Source organism: Vulpes lagopus, chromosome 12 (genome assembly GCF_018345385.1).
Source record: "Vulpes lagopus strain Blue_001 chromosome 12, ASM1834538v1, whole genome shotgun sequence".
Classification (NCBI taxonomy): domain Eukaryota; kingdom Metazoa; phylum Chordata; class Mammalia; order Carnivora; family Canidae; genus Vulpes; species Vulpes lagopus.
In genome coordinates, this window is record NC_054835.1 from 50,438,211 (window position 1) to 50,456,765 (window position 18,555).

Here is an 18,555-nt window from a genome sequence, read left to right on the forward strand (position 1 = left end):
ATTGGTATTGGTGGCCAGAACCTTTCAGGAGGGAAAGAAGTAGGACTGAAAAGGGAGGTAAATGGGTTGAATGAAGCATGTGATGTTACAGAGCTGGGGGGTGGGGTGGGGGGTGGGGTGTCTCAGTTTGGAGGCTGTGCATCATAGGAAGTAAAAAAGCTAAAGAGTCTGAACAGGCATCTTGTAGTCAGATGGAGTGAAACACTGGAAATTAAAATTTCAGAAGTAAAGAAATCAGGGCTAATGATTACATACAGAATATGGTCTCGAGTAGTAGATGGGAATGCCATAAATGACGAGAAAATCAATACAATTTGCAATAAAGTGTTGGTACCTTGAGGTATTAGTCAATTCTTTCTGTGGTAGCAAACAACTTCAATATTTCAAAGCTTTATACAAATGAAAACCTCTTGGGGTGCCTTGGTGGCTCAGTTTCTTGAGCATCTGACTCGATTTTGGCTCAGGTCATGATCTCAGGGTTGTGAGGTGGAGCTCTGCCTAGGGCTCTGTGCTCAGTGGGGAGTCTGTCTGGGAATCTTTCTCCCTCTCCTTCTGTCCCCCCAACCTGTCTCTAAACAAACAAACAAACAAATAAAATCTTAAAAAAAAAAAAAAAAGAAAATCTCTTTGGGTCATGTCAGGCTGAGGTTGGTCATGAACTGGTTCTGCTGGCCTGGGCTGCGTGTCCAAGCTGACCAAGCAGCCCCTATTTGGGATATGCTGGTCTGATGGTGGAGGACAAAAGAAAGGAAGAAGAATCAAACAAGGGAAGCACACATACAGGTTCAGCCTACTTGTGGTGTACCTCCTGTTTGCTTAGGTTTCATTGACCAAAGAAAGTGGCAGGGCATCTCCCAAAATCAGTCGTGTAGGAGAAGTATGTTTTGCCTACAGGGAACCATGATCAACAAATAATAAAACCTACCATAGTTGATAGCATGGATATTGAGGTTGTTGCAAATGTTATTGGTTCTATTACTAGGAAGGAGTTGATGGTAGAACAGTTGCAAAAGCTTAAAAAGATAATCATTGTAATAGTTAGAAATGTATAGCTAATATCATCAAAAAACTGTCAAAAAGATCACATTAGTGTTAAAATCGAGAGGGGCATTGATCCAACTTAGGAATTTGCTTTGTATCATCTTGTAAAACTATATCTTTCAACTAAAAACCAACTGAGGAGTTCAGCAAAGCAAAATAAATGTATCAAACTAGATTCAGATCTGTAAAAACTCATTGCAATTTGCTGTTTTCCTTTTTTAGCAATTTCTTTTTTAAAAATCATCAGAGTCCTACTACCTTTTCCTGTTGATAAATGTGCAGGAGTGAAATGCCAGTCTCCTGAGTGAGCTGGAAACTCTTCATGTCTACAATCAAAAGCTTGGCTAACTTCTTGCATTTCTTTTTGTATTTAATTAGACACTGAAGATATAGAGACATTATTTTCTTGGAAAGTCCTACTAGTCGCATGACTAAGCTTTAATTAAAACAAGGACCTGGTTCTGCTCCTGCTCTGTCCTGAGAGGAAGTACCCATGGGAGTCCCCTGATAAGCCTTTCTCCAGAACTTTATAGCTCTAGCTTGTTACAAACAGTGAGAAGTGAAAATGTGAACCCCCTCCTACAATATAGTTTTCTCTAGAAATCTCTGATGCTATCTAGATTTATCAGAATCATAAGAAAGAGAATACTGTATAATGTATTATGCTTGACAATGATAAAATTAACGAACATTTATTGAGCTAAGTACCAGGCACTTTCTTTGTACATAGATTACCTTAATTGGATTCTCAGAATGACAACTCTATACAGTAAGTGTTAACGTCAGATCCACTTTTTTTTTTCCAGACCCATTTTTTAAAAATTGAATAAACTAAAGTATGAAAAGGTGAGGTACAAGTTACATATGTATTGCATATTTTAATACCTGAATTAATTAATAAAATAATGCCAGCAGTTCCCAAACTGTGTGATGAGATACTCTGGGATGCTATAGCTAATACATGGGGCTGGCTTGGGATATTTTAATTTTTCTGGAAAAATGTCTTAGATATCATGTAGGTCACTGTATCTAAGTGACTTGGACCTAGCTCTCCATTAACCGGTATCATTAGGTATTTCTTTCAGCCTAGCGGCATCATGAAAAAACTTCCTAAGACAAGGGTAGTGTGCACGAGAATATTTGGGAACCTTTGCCATATTGTCTCCATACAGCAACGTAAGTGCATGGCAAGATTCCAGACTTCTCTATCATGGGCCACTGGCATCTTTTGCATCTGAATCATCAGCATAGTTGTTTCTAATTATTTTTTTTCTATTAAAATTGTTAGTATTTTTTTCATCTTTACTCTTTCGTCATTACTATTAACATTATTTTTTTCAGGAGTTGTTAATCATACTTAGAAATAAGCTTGGCCAAAAAAAAAAAAAAGATGTATATATTCATGTATATTCAACATTCATTGAATCTAATAGGAAGGGTCCACCTGACCCAGGTATTCATGTGTAAGATATTTTAACTCAGGACTTGCTATCAAGATGAAAAAGAATGTATTGACATTAGCTAACCACATCGTCTGTAATGAGAACTATATATAGTTTAACATACACATTTTTATTTGACAAATGTTCTCGAGTTTCTCAAGAAGCTTCTGGTATTAAAACCAGTGACTGGTATGGGTCTTCAGTCCCTCTTCCCTAAAAATTCTTTAGGTGATAATTCTTACCAACCGTGGTTGTACAAACAATTCAGTTCTGGATTGAAATTTTCTTCTGGATTTTTGGAATTCACCATGATGGCCCACTTCATCTGGTACAATACCCATTTCTTACATCAGTGCACTTATTAGCTACTAAAGGATTCTTAATCTTTGCTTATACACTTATTCAGGATTTATATTGAATTCCTAGTATTGATTAACAATGATATTTGGAAGGCTTTACTTTCATCTGACGTTCTTTGCTATTTTTGGCTACTTCTTTCTATTATAGAAAATGACAGGAAAAAAAAGCTCTATTTTTCTGCTTCTCTAACCTGTTCACCATGGGTTTGCCTTTTCTCTGCAGTAATAGTAATTCGCCATCTAAGAAAACGAGAGGTATATATAAGACCTTTTAAGTTAAGATAAAATTTTCTGGTTGGCACCTGCCAATCATGTGGATTCCTCATTTCTCAGCAACATGGCTTCATGTATCTAAAGCCATGAAATATAAATCTTCACCTTGCTGTTGACTGGGTAATAGTAGCTGGAGTCTTCCTGCCCAATAACCTGCCTACAACTGAGTACCTTGTTGACATATATAGTAGAAGGCTGAATGTTTGTATGCCTTCAAAATCCATATGTTGCAGCCACAAGCTCCAGTGTTTGGAGACCTTTTGGAAGTAATTAGGATTAGATGAGGTCATAACAGTAGGATACTCATGATGAGATTAGTGACTTTATAAGAAAAGGGACCAGAGTTTCCCCTCTGACCACCCCCTCCCCCGCAGCCACAAACACACACTCCATATGAGGACCCAGCAAGAAGATGGACATCTGCAAGCCAGGAAAGAGAACTCTTACTAGAACCTGACCATACTGGCACCCTAATGTTGGACTCTAGCTTCCAGAACTGTGAGAAAAATGATTTCTGTTGCTAAAGCTATCTAATCTGTGATCTTTGGTAATGACAGATCTAACGGACTAATAAGAGTAGGTACTAAGCATTTTGATTGATGGTCAGCATCTCTTCACATCTTGTCAGCTAATGTCAGCTAACGGACTAATAAGAGTAGGTACTAAGCATTTTTGATCACTTGTTTTGATCACTTGTTTGATTGATGGTCAGCATCTCTTCACATCTTGTCAGCTAATTTCTTTTAACTCAGCCTGAAAACTTATGGGCACTATGAATTGAATAAAACAATGTCATAAAGGTCTTTAGCAAAGCATCAATGTATTTTTACCTGAAATGAACAGACAGGTCCTCCGACTTCTTTTTATTGGGCTGAAATGACTCATTTAAAAAGTGACATCTTTAGAGTGAATTCATGACTGAAAGGTAGGCAAGCAACATAGACTTCTACTGCTCAAAAGTGGGCCACCTTTGCTGCCAAAGCATGTAACTCAGCCATGAGTGAGGCTGTAGCCAGTCTGTAATAGCAGAAGAAAGTTTCAGACATTGCTTCAAGTGTTGGAATATGCCTGAATCATGTTAATGATTGTAATAACAAGAACTGTAAACAAGTGCAATCATATTAAGCCTGAAAAGCACAATGTGCTGGCATGACAGATGATTCATTGCATTTTTATGTTGAAATGAATATGATTTTCATAATTTGGGGAAATGACTCCTCTCTGAATGACTGAAGTTTCCTTTTTTTTTTTTTTTTTTGATTTGTTGAAAACTTTTCTGGAAGATGAACTTGTTTATTGTTGCTTCGGTGGGTATTAATTGAGAATTGGAGGCAAACCTAAGCATGCCAATAATCCTATCTTTCCTGTAACAAAGTGGAAAAATAAGCACTGTGATTTATTTCACTCCCTTGCACTTGTGAGGTGAAACAAACTTAGCATCCAAATATTTGTAAAACTTCCTAGATGCTGTCATTAGATAAATGGATCTCTCACGCAAGTATATATGGATGGATATCACATATAATAAGGTTGATATGGGCAAAAGGTCACTTTAATAAGGCCATTCCACTGTACTTTCTGACAGTATGTAGGTACCTGGTAAGAAGGGCTGGGGGCAGGAACAGAGAAACACAAATCAAATAAGCTACTATAGATATTAGATAATTTTCAATTATTTTATGTTAGAAACCAACATCTACAAAATGGAGTGCTGTGAAGAAGAATCAGAAGTCTCATCTTATGAGAACCATCAAAAGAATGGCCCCACAAGGTAGAAGCATAACACTAGTTTAGAGGAATATAATTACAGAAGATCAAAATGTCCCTAAGAGTCCTGATGATTCCTGTGAGTTCTTTTATAACAACTGAGAAACATCTATACTGTCAGATCAGATTCTTGAGTCACTCAAACATGCCATTCTACTTGCTTTTTTCCCTCTGAGGTCTGCTGACTTCTTGCCCTATTCTTTGTTTCCACTGGATTTTTGTTGTTGAGCCATTTGTAAGCAAAAGGGTGACAATAATACCAACTAAAATGATGATGTAGTGTCATTCATGCTGATGTGGAGAAACCCCAAATTTTAAATGCCAAGAGTCTTGCCCGATTGTGCTAAAAAATGAAAAACACGCCTTAGATATTTGGGAATGGTTTGATTAGAAACAGGTGGAGGTGTTTGGTGAGTTTAGATGCTTTATGGCTTTGAGGTCAAGTCCCTGATAGTCCATATATATTCAGTCAGAGCATAATACAGGATCCTGCAAGGCCGAGTCTGTGCTTCATCTAAGCAGACATAGCTTCAGACTTTGGGAATGAAGAAGTGTGTAAGGTCATACAACGTGCTCTCCAAGTGCAAAGATGCTAATTTGATTATGAAGTCCTGACACTTGCATGGGTTCACTTCATTTTGCTCAGCCACACAGAAACAATTAAAATGATCAGTCATTATGTTTGGGCCATTGATCTCTTCCTTTTTGGCTGTCTTTAAAAGAAGTGATCTTCATCTAGATTCTCAGCTGACTTTTACTCTATCATTTCCTTTAATAATAATAATAATAAGTATAAGTATAAGTATAATAAGTTTGAAACACTTTAGGGCTATAGAACACTTTAAGATTTTATTTAGTTGCATGAGTTTTTAGATACAATCTATCTACTCTACAGTATCCCATTTTTATCAGAATTAAATGAAATTTGAAGTCCTTGGAAAATAAATGAACTTTGTCACTATGGCTGTGGGACAGAGGACAACCATGGATGGGCTCTTTGAAAGGGACACACAATTTCAATGCAGATAAACCAAGCAGGAAATAAGAGCTTGCAAACTATGTATAAGCATCGATGTCTCAGAACCTTGTCTGCAAAGTGTTTGGTTATTACTTTTTTTGGAGTATTGATTCTTTCATATTACCACGTTTCTTTGCTTAGTTACGTGAAAATAAGGATAGGTGATTTCTTTCACTTTAGCAAAAGTCATCTCCTCAAGACTCAGGAATCCATGTGTTTCCAATTTGTTTGAATGCCAATAATCAGTTTTCATTGGAATAAAATAATTTGGTCAGTGGGGAAGAGATGCTACTCATTTTAACACTTTATGGAAGTAAGCTTGTAAGAAGTTTACAAAAGGAAAATTGTGGAAAATTAAAAAAAAATTTATTTAAGAAAGAGAGAGAGAGCATGAGGAGAGGGAGGGGTAGAGGGAAAGAGATAAGCAGACTCCCTGGTGAGCATGTAGCCCCACGAGGGGGGATTGATCAATAGACTAGGATCATGATCTGAGCCAAAGGCAGATGCCTAACCAACTGAGCCACCCAGGTGCCTGAAAAATATGGAAATTTAATGCTAGATTTTCCCCCACTGAATCTGTGGGTCTGTGAGCTGAGACATTATTTGAGACCTAGTGATCCTTGGCCTTTGACATTTGATGACCTGACAATCCACTGATTTTCAAGTCAACTGACATTTAAAGAGTGCATGAACCCACTGAAGGGAAGTATCCACAGCCTCGCTTCTTATTCCTCACTGGTTTTCCTTGATTTGTTTACACTCTTGTGATTACTGTCATTTGATTGTCCAACTACGTCCCACTGATAACTATTCATGTTGCAATGATTATGAAAAGAACAGGAAAGTGAACACAATGTACTCAGTTCTGCCTACAATCAGAACTATAATCTTGCGGCTGCCTTTGGAGACTATAGCAAAAGAATAAGATGCACTTTCTTCTAAGTTTGGCAGAGGGCTAATGTTTGGATGGGAAAATATGTTCAAACTTAACTGAGATCCACATTTCACATGTTTTTGCTAATATAAAGTGAGTTGGAAAACGGGTAGTTGATGGATGCAGAAAAAAGTTTAGTTTCATATTCAGTCACTATTTTGCACTGTTAATCAGTCCCAAACATTATAATAATTTAAAAAGGGGTGGGGGACATCTGCGTGGCTCAGTTGGGTAAGTGCCCCTCGTGGTTTTCAGCTCAGGTCATGATCTCAGGGTCGTGGGAGTGAGTCTGGCTTCAGGCTCTATGCTGGGCATGGAGCCTGCTCAAGATTCCCTGTCCTTCTGCCCACTGCACCCACCCCCATCGCACTCACATGCATATGTGCTCTCCCTCTCTCTCTTAAAAAAGAAAGTAAGTGAATAAATAATAAATAAATAATAAATAAATACAGTATATGTCAGAATCATCTATTGCTGCTCTGGAAATTTGGATATATACTTAATGAGTCAATAGAGGTCATAGAATTTTCTTTGAAAAATTGGATATGTAAGCAAAATGTTCATAATGATCTCTGAGTTAGGTGACTAAAAGAAATAAGGTGAAGTAAAATGTTCATTTTGTTTTCTTAAGGAAGATTGATTTCATAGCTGGAGAGCTGTCTTCATCTGTGGTTTCGATGTGCTATTTCTAGGACACAGCCAGTGATATTATATTTTGATTCCCTTTCTCACTTTTCCTTTTGAGTCACAGTTAATTTACTAAGGTTTATAAGGAGCTAGTTGACAGGATGGATGCCACATGTCCCACTGGGAAAACTGATATTGCATACATTCTGAGCCCTTTTCATGCCTTGAACAGACGTGCAAGTCTTCATTTAAAGGACTTTTTTTTTTAAAAAAAGGACTTTTTACAATGGTTAAGACATATCTATTGCTCATGATAAGATGTGCTCATTTATGGAAACATCAGGAGTCTCAGAGCCTTTGATGCATATAAAACTGGTTGACAAAAAAACAAAACAAAACAAAACAAAACTGGTTGACATCCGGCTTCTGAAGGGAAAAATTGGTTGTCCTGCCTGCGACATTTCACTCACATGTTCTTTATGAAGTCAGTGTTTCCAAGAAATACCTTCTCTTATGATCCTCAGTCTACCTTCTAATCTGGTTCCCATAGATAAATGTTATATAACATACATGGCCAGAGGCTATCCTGTTTACTTCCCATGCCGAGCCCACATCCAAGGCATTTGTTCTAAGGAGAGATGCTCTAACTCAGAGACGCCCAGGTCAGAAACAAGTTCATGGTATGTTTTCAATCATTTCCCAATATACCTATTCAGAGTGGGATAAAGGAGTAGAGAGAGACATGCCTGAGAATATCTTATCTTTCTGGAAGAATAATGCCTAAAAATGTTTCCACAAAGATATCTAGACATTCCTCCAGGGGTCTGGGGAGTTACTCACACTTCCCTTGAAGTGGAAGATAGAACAGTAGCCTGACTCTTGTGTGCTCTGCCTGCAGATATCTTATCAAGGGAGTGAGCCCAATTGCCTTTGGAAGATCCTGCAGTTTTAGAGGTGGGGACCTGGGGTGGACCTCCTCAAGTCTCTTTTGAAACCATATCAAAAAACTTATTGAAAAGTTAGCTTAGTGCACTTAGCATTTCCATTTTTTTCTAGGACATTTGAAGATTTCTTCTATTCTTTCTTTTCTTCATTTACATGTAATGGTTTGTTTTGTTTTTTTAAAGATCGTATTTATTTAGTCATGAGAGACACAGAGAGAGAGAGAGAGGCAGAGACACAGGCAGAGGGAGAAGCAGGCTCCCTAAGGGGATCCTGATGCGGGACATGATCCCAGGATCCTGGGATCATGATGTGAGCCAAAGGCAGACGCTCAACCACGTAGACCCCCCTACATAATGGTTTAAATCCAACAATTCTGGAATAACTGTCTTCTTACCAGGACTCAGGTTCTGCTATGTGAGCGTGTATTCCAGGTCAATCCCCTTGTTATCTGCTTAGAGATGGCAAGTAGTTAAGATCATTTGCATGCCATCCTATACAGAGTATACCACTGCTCCTGAAAGCTCTACACATTCAACTTAGTATAGATTTTGTAGGGGGAAAAAAAAAACCAAGTCAATTTCTTCTTCAAGTGGTGATTTTCTTAAGTTTACTGAAAGTATAGCTCATTGTAACTCTTTGGATCTCACAGACAATCATGGTCCCTGGACACTTTAACAAAAAATAACTAATACTATTAAAAACACCACATTAAGCTCTCACAAGGAGTTTTTTACACGGGAACATTTAAGTATTTCTGAAATGCTATCAACAGGTTTGGGTGAATTGGTCAAGACATTTTCTATTATTTAATTTATTTTAAAGTAGTTCAAGAACTGGACTGCTTTACAGTCCTAAAGCTTCCTTCAAGCTGCAAACACCAAAATAGCCATGCGGCTCCTTTTTATCTGCTGCTACTTAAAACCAAGCTCTGAATCATTTGTGGGAATCTGAACTTTCTTTGGGAGTCCACCAACATCTAATTTCTGTATATGGATAAATAAAAAAGGATAATTAGATTCAGTTCTTATTTCATCTCATTTCCTCCTTTTCCACATTTCCTAAACTTCAGCAATCAAAATACCATACTTCTGAATCTGTTTGCGTTCTGTTTCCATCTTCTTCAATGGCTGGGTATATTTTCCCTTTAAGAAACTTTCACATTTTTTTTTCCATGCCCAGGAATTGCTGATTTTTGAATGATGGCAGCCTGCCTGCTCTGTGCTATGGCTGCTGCTGGATATGGCAAAGTCTGAGCAGTCTGGCTCGCCATCCGAGGATTGTCATCATATATATATATATTTTTTTTTCCTCCTACAGACCTTTGCACATGTGTGAAAAGGGAAATCATTACATAATTTTTTCTCTGCCTCATTTGCCAATTAACTTCCTGCTTCTAATATATTATAGGCAATTGGTTATAGCGAAGTCTAACTGCTACCAAGTTAATAGTTATTTTAGAGAACATGCTGATTTTTTTATCATTTTCCTCTATCCCAACTCTTTTCTTTTCCCCTGTAAGATATTATATACAGCTACTTACTATAAAATCTGGAACATCAATTTAGATACAATCAACATTATAGAATATCTATGGTCTCTTGGGGTGATATTTTACTGAATAATATATGCTGTGTGTTGAATGGGACTCTATTTCTTACTTATTTTTATGTGACCAAATGTCAATTTTCCTTTGAAACCTTGACCACTTGACTTCATTGTTTCTACCTTTTTGCTTTCAAGTCCCTGAGACCTATGGTGATTTACCTCTATTGGCCATTTACCATGAACTGTTGTACTTATTTAAATACATGTTTTATTTTTCTTGATGAATTATAAGGATTTGGTCTTATCTTTGTATCCTTCTTCTCTTGCCATTGGTAACAGTAGCTAACATATATTGGGCAGCCTCTATAGGGCAAGCCTTTATTCTTTTCATCAATGATGCCATTTCATGCCCACCAAATGCTGGGCATGTCTCTGATGGGACATTATAGGCAATAATGCCCATAGGCATTGGGTAGGGGTTGGAATACAAAGGAACAACATAGAAATTTCTTTGGAGTGTTGGGATTGTTCTGTATTCTCTCTCTGGTGATGGTTACAAGAATCTCTATGTATCTGAAAACTCAGAACTATCCATAAAAACATTGAATTTTCCTATATGAAACTTTTAAAAAGTGCTCTTGCATCCTACAGATAATGACAGAGATTAATGCCACTTCTGAAGGCCTAAATGATACAGGGATGATCCCTATCACGTTTTCATTTAATCCACTAGTCTTGGCCCTCTAATAACTAGCCAAATGCTAGAAAATGACATGAAATATCACAAACTCAACCAATAGTAGCCCCAATCATAGCAGTTGTAGCAGGTATGATATTTTTGTTGGAGCAGATTAACATGGAATCAGGTCCTTGGTATGTGACCGCTGACTTAGTGAACATACATTTTTTTCATCCCTCTTAGGAAGGACAACCAGAAGTAGTTGAAATTTGCATGGGATGGAAAACAGTATAGATTTATGGTCTTGCCTTGTCTATGTCTATTTTTCTCTCTCCCTCTTCTGTTGGTTCTATCTCTCTGGGGAACTTGGACTAATACTCCTTCAGATTATATTCTGGTAAGGGAAGAAAAATTAACATGGCCTTAGGGCAAGACTATAAATACATACTCTTTTCTATCTCCTGCAAGTCTCTATACTCAGGAAAGCTGCTAATGAGGTTCCTGTCCCAATCTGAAAGTCCGAGGACCGTCTGTTCTCCTACAGATGCGATCACATCACAGAAAGGGGCAAATGCCAAATGCTGGGCATGTCTCTGATGGGACATTATAGGCAATAATGCCCATAGGCATTGGGTAGGGGTTGGAATACAAAGGAACAACATAGAAATTTCTTTGGAGTGTTGGGATTAGCTGGACATTTTGTAGACCATCACACTGGTCCACTATATGGATCATATTGGGTCATTGGACCAGATGAATAGGAAATGGGAAATTTACTGGGGGCCTTTGTAAGATGCATGCACTCAAGAGGGTAATAGACAAACCCTATGAATAGTCAGGATCCCATCATATTATTAAAGTTTTTAAGAGTCCAGGGGTCTGAGGCATATCAAGATAACCCCTGCAAAGTACACCCCCTCCAACACGAAGGAGATAACATATTAGGCAGGCCTGCTTGGGTTCTGGAGGCTACACATTTGTCAAGTATTAGACTTCTGTTTTTCTTCCCGTGTGTTACAAAAATAGAGGTGGTGCTTCAGCACCTAAAAAAATTATGAAATAAAATAATAGTAATAGTAATAATAATAATAATAAAATAGCAGTTTATGCCAGGGCTTTCAATATATCCTGCCTGGTGGTCGGCATCAGGAAGTGAATCTCTATTTTCCTTGGTTCGTTCATCCTCAGAGGATATTACAATGGGCCATTATAATCACAGGGGACATAAGATGTATGACAAAGCTAAAAGCTCAAAATAGACTTCATTTCCTATCCACTTGTTCTGTGTAATGGTTTTCATCTGGGACTCTCCTTCACATGACCACTCAGTCACATACATGGACTACTCTGGCCTCACAAACATCAAGGGAATTTCCAAAACAGTTAACTATAGCAAATGGGATTATACTTTAATGTAAAGAAAGTTAATCATGTTTGAAAAGTTATACTAGATTTTTTTCTACTGCTATTTAGGATAACTATAGAGCTACTAATGTGTTTCCCTCTCAAACCTTCTGCCTTGTGTTCTCCTCGTTGAGTTTCTGGGCTCTTTTGAAGGTCTGGCTTATTAGCCACTTTTTCATAAGGTCTTCATAAATATATTTGCCCCTAGTTTGCATACAGTTTTAGGGCATTAGCAGAACTTCTGAAGACCCAAGGCATTCTTGGACCCCCCCTCCTGCCGCCAAGCCCTGGTTATGAAACATTGCCTAGGACAGTATTTTTCCAGGTCATTTATTTAATTGAAGTCTAAGTTAGAAGCAGGAGTACAATGATCTGAGAAAGAACCTAGAGATACTCTGTAGTTACTGAGACTATGGGAGTGTTGGTTATCCATATCCTCCACTGGAGATGCTGCAGTCATATGTTACTATACTGAGCAGTGGAGAAATTCTTATACATTTAAAAATCAAAATCTGTGCCCATTCTACATTAATTGTCATTCAGTGGGGCAAATGAGGGCCATTAATACTGTGAGCTGTTGCTTAGTCTTCTAGTTATCTCCATGGTTCTAGGCTCAGATTAGTATTTATTGTGTTACTTTGGTTTCATAAGTATACTTGATGTATGTACTCATTTATAAATTAGCCCCTCCTGAAATGATGCCATAGTGAAATTATTAATGATGATATTTTAAATGATAGTGGTCAATAGGCAATGAGCACTTGTTTTACATAAGCATCTTTCCAGTGCTTTGCAGGCCTTATCTCAGTGCATTTTCACTGAAGGAGGTACAGCTATCCCCATTTTACAGTTGAGAAAACAGAGGCTTATGAGGTAAAATAACTTGGCCAAAGCCCTACATCTAATAAGAGGTAAGGCTGGGATTTCACCTTAAGTCTTTCTAATTTCCAAGGCTTTTCATTTAATTTCTATGGTATAATGCCTCCCTCGTGGAAAAAAAGATTTAAAAATAATTTATTACTTTATGTTATTTTCTTATTCACACAAGAGAATTATCTTCATAAAGAGTTAAAAATTTTAGTATCATTGAACTACCGCTTACATGCAAAGACAATATACAAAACTATGTACAATCAAATGTATCGATGTGAAGTGTTTAGTTCAACTTGACAGTGTGTACACCCATATAACCACCAGGCAAGTCAAGATGAGGGACATTTCCATCACCCTAAATAGTTTCCTTGTACGTACCTCTTAGCAGTCAGTCCCCCACACTATACTCTAGGCAACCACCAATTTGATTTGTGTAACTATAGATTAGTTTTGCTTGTTCCAGAATATCATGTAAGATCAAAGAATCGCCCCTAGTATATACTCTTGTATGTGATTTCTTTTGCTCAGTGTAATGTTTTTGAGAATCATCCATAAACATGATACATTTATGAATCCGTAGATTATTTCTATTTATTTGCTGACCAATATTCCATCATATGAATGGCCATAATTTACCACCTATTGCCCTGTGAAGGACTGTTTCCAGATTTTTCAATTATTATGTTTAAACCTGCTGTAAATATTGATCTACTAATCTTTCCATAGACATGTTTTCATTTCTCTAGAAGTGAGATTATCTGGTCCTATGGTCAATGTACATCTTTATAAGAACCGGCCAACCTGTATTCCAAATTGCTTTTTTAACATCCCTCCAGCAATATATGGGAGTTTGAGCTACTCCATATCCTTACCAACATTCAGGATTCTAACTTTATAAATTTTAGAAATGTCTATGAAGGATTACTGTTGATTGGATTTATATTTCCCTCATGGTTAATGATATTGAACTTGTGTTTATTGGCTTTTCCTGTATCTTTTTTTGAGTATTGTCTTTTCAAATATTTGACCTATATTTTTTATCGAATCATTTATCCTTTTACTATAGAGTGCTAACATATGCATTCTGGATACAAATTCCTTGAAGATATCTATCGATCTACTTATCTTTCTATATATCCAACTATCCAACTATCTATCTATCTATCTATCTATCTATCTATCTATCCATCCATGTATCTATCTATCCATCCATCCGTCCATCCATGCACCCATCTCCCCACTCACTTACCCACCCATCCTATCTCTCTCTGTCAGTCCGTAAGGGAGCAAATATTCATTCAGTTTGGGGAATCACATAAAGATCCTGGGGAAAGTTGCCCCTAATTTGGGTGCAAAATAAGCATTCTGCCCATTGCACATTAAAGTATCAGAATCTCTAGTTTCCTTTTTGGCTACATCAACTGTATTGTATTATGATCCATGGAAAACAAAATACTTGCATTTATCATATTTGGTTTGAGGGGATTTGGCTTTTTGCCCTTGTTGTGAGTTGTCCAAAGCTGGATGTGTTATGTTTCCTAAGCTGTTTTAAAAGTGGTTGGTGTTATGTAAGTTGAGATTTTTGAATCATTTAAGGCATTTTTTTTGTAAAAATGAGCCCATTCCTAGACATCATGTTTATTTCTCAAGTGGTGGCACTATTTTTAAAAATAAAGGACTTCAAAACCTTCAGCCACATTTTTCAGCCATTACACAATGTGTTCCTCAAGCATATGCAAAACAATGACAGAGGGAAATCAGTCAGCTAAGGGGGGGAGGGGAGCAGCAGCTCAATTTAAAAGTTTGTTAACAAATATTGTGATTTGTTATTTAACAGTTGGCTTCATTTGGCATTTGGAGATTTTCTCAAATGTGAGAGTGTATAGTGTATTAAGATTTATTTGTGTATTAAGCAAACATCTTTGGTTGAAATGTGGCTGGCATATTTAACTGAATCAAAAATGAGGAGGCGACACATCCTGGAGGTTGATAATATTTTGGGAAATATTTATAAACGCACAAAACATTTTGTTGATCCTCCAGAATTTTCTCTGTCTCTTCCTGTCTCTAATTTTTAAAAATGAGGAACACTCAAAATAATTACTCAGATATCTTTTTCTTTTCCTTATGATTCAGCATGGACCATACTTGTAATATTTTAGTACACTGTCTAATCCTGTTGAGGCTTAAACCTCTTGAGCCAGAGTTCACATCTTTGTCTTCCCATTGTATTTGGATGAGTTAATTTGTCTGTGACCATATTGTTTTTTCACACGTATCATTTGCTCCCTTCTATCAAGCTTAGACTTCCAAATTCTTGTCTCGGGAAGGATGAGCTGCTGAATTCATGGTTTGCAATAGGATGAATATAGAATGTTTGTGAGGCAGAACTCAATGCCTTCTGCTTGTGGGTAAAATTTGAAACACTATAGGATTTAAGATTAATAGAGCTTCTGAAAATAGTAAAGGAACTCGGATATACTGAGAACTTTTTTTTTTCAACAGTTTGTAATTATTTACATAAGTATGCATTTGTATACCTCTGTTAGAGACTTCTCCAATTCTCTATTTATTTATGATTGTCTAATTTTTAAATTTAATGTAAAGAATTTAATGTAATTTAGTGGAAAGAAATTTATTGATATAATTTATGGCATTATATAACAATGAAAGGGATTCACTGGCTTTTGGGGGGATGATCTTTACTCTTTGGGAATCGTGGGGAATAAATGGTTACACTAGTGTTAGGTGTTAGAGTCATAGCCTCCTTGATTGGAGGTCAAGTGCAATTGAAGATGGATGCTTATTAGAGTCTTTTCCTCTGAAACAAACAGGAAACTTGAATGTTAATATTATTCAAGAACTGAAAGGAGAACTTGGGAAGGACTGAGTAAGTGTATCTCCACAGCCCTTTGGGGAAGAGACTGGTTTTTTTTTTTTTTTAACGGTAGAACCACTGGTTGCGTGAGTCGGGCTATTTCTGTAGACTCCTTCCCAGTTCTTACTCATCAGGCAGCTTGATCTTCATTTGATTTCCTGAATAGACTTCTCTACTAAGAAGAGAATGTGTTGAACAGCCAACATGAATATCAGTCTACTTGGCAGTCAGAGCCTCATAAATTATTCTGTTGGTTCTTTGACACAAATCAGTCTCATATGAGTTTGAGTTGCATAAGCTGGATTATTTTTCTTTGTGCCTGATAACCAGGCAAAGCTGATCATTAAATATTGTCTGGATATGTACCTATATAACCAAGAAGACAGAACTCTGGAGTAAAGAAGGATAATTGAAATATATTTCCTAAGTATCCACCCATCTACCTCACCCAAATTATTAAAGTAACACAGGCTTGGGACACCTGGGTGGCTCAGTGGTTGAGTGTCTGCCTCCGGCTCGGCATGATCCTGGAGTCCCAAGATCGAGTCCCCCATCAGGCTCCCTGTGTGGAGCCTGCTTCTCTCTCTGCCTCTCTCTGCGCATCTCTCATGAATAAATAAATAAAATCTTTAAAATAATTTTTTAAAGTAACAGGCTCACTGTATAAACAGTAATAGAAAGCTATTGAATAAACAATTTTAGCTTATTGTATAAGCCATTGTAGATAATCATTATAGAAATTGCAGAGCATTATAGACAGGTTTAGATGGTTTCCTTCTAGTCTTTTTTCTAAACATAGGATACATGCTTAAAATTATATAAACATAAAAAAATATATAATATAGCTTATATTTATTGAACATATGATATACTGTTGAAGTATTTTATGTGTTCTTATTCATTTTAATCCTCAAAACATCATGAAGTGGGTCGCATTATTATCCCATTTTATAGGCATGAATACTGAGGCACTGAGATTTTAAATAACCTGTTTGGTGCTACAGAGTAAGTAGTGGAGCTATGATTTAAAGTGAGATGGTTTGACTTTATAGTACAAATTTTTAACCATCATTATACTATCATACTTTACACTCTCTGCCCTGGTGTGTTCAATTCATATAAGTTAATGCATTCACTATATAACTAAGATTTTGAAAGCCTTTTTGACCATTAACCAACAAAACCCTCAAACCATCAACACTACAAAACCCCCAACTAGATTTTTCCCAGAAAAGACTCAAAGTTAAATTTCTCATTGAAGTAATAGAATCCTTACCTCCTTCTGGTAGCAAAGTTAGGCTGTTTAAGAATCAAATGGAGAACTGAATATTGTGTAAGACTTAAATGTTCTGTTCTATATCCCCTTAATATTCTTAAATTATAATGTGTTATATTAAATCTTTGAAATTTGACATGAGTAATAAAGTTACAAACATTCTTTAATATCATTGCCTGGGTTGAGCATTAGTTCAGATTGTCCCATGACAAGGAATGACAAATGAAAGAGGTTTAATGAAAGGATATGATACTATGACTTGTTCTCTTTTAAAAATCGCTATTCAGAGTACAAACTAATGAGCTGTATGTAATGTGCAAATGTTCTTCATTCTGATCTATTTCAGGTGAATATGATTTTAGTCATTTCTTTAGTCCATGTCTGGAAATGGTGGTCAAAGGAATGTTGGGGTGGGGGCTTGGCTCTCTTTCAGGTGATCCTAGGAGATAATGTCTGTGATTTATGTCTTCTGGTAAGAAAGGCTATACTTGAATGCAAAAATTGAAGATAAACAACCAAAAAAATTGTAAAAACAATAAAAATATTTTGCAAAATCTGTTTTTTTTTTAAAGATTTTAGTATTCATAAGAGACACAGACATGCAGAGACATAGGCAGAGAGAGAAGCAGGCTCCCTGAGGGGAGCCTGATGCAAGAGTTGATCCCAGGACTCCAGTATCATGACATGAGCCAAAGGTAGACACTCAGCCACTGAGCCACCCAGCTGCCCCTATTTTGCAAAATCTGAAAAGAAAAGAAAAGAAAAGAAAAGAAAAGAAAAGAAAAGAAAAGAAAAGAAAAGAAACATGAATGCCAAGTTTTGACGAAAGGTATGTACCTATAAACTTGATATTCTGTAAAAAAATATCTAGATTTTGCCTTTCCTTTTTAAACTTTAATAATTTATTACCATTTGATTAATAAAAACTTAGAAAGCTAGGACCTTTAGGTGTTATCACAGGTTCACTAAGATCAATTCTTTTCAAACTTCTCACATTTTCTGTTCTTTCCTTCTTCCCTATCCTTCTGGCCTCCCGTCTTCCCTCCCATTCTTCTTTCCATTCCCCTTTCTTTCAAGGAATAATATACAAGTAATAGATTGAGCAAATGCTTTTACTTAATGTACTTTATTTATGCAAATAAACGCCCCCCCATGATATCTTTGTAGGCAAGGTGAAATAATATGCATTAAGTATTTATATAATAGAAAAAACATGACCATGCACAGTGTCCCATTTCCAAGAGAGTAAAGGAGAAGAGAATCACCACAAAATAAGGTTGTTAATGAATCACTTACAACTTTTTTTTGGAGAGAGTGACGAGGCGGTTTAAATATCCCTACTAGCATTTTGAACTGCTATTACACGGCATCAAGAAGTAGCTTAGTCAGGGATCCCTGGGTGGCGCAGCGGTTTGGCGCCTGCCTTTGGCCCAGGGCGTGATCCTGGAGACCCGGGATCGAATCCCACATCGGGCTCCTGGTGCATGGAGCCTG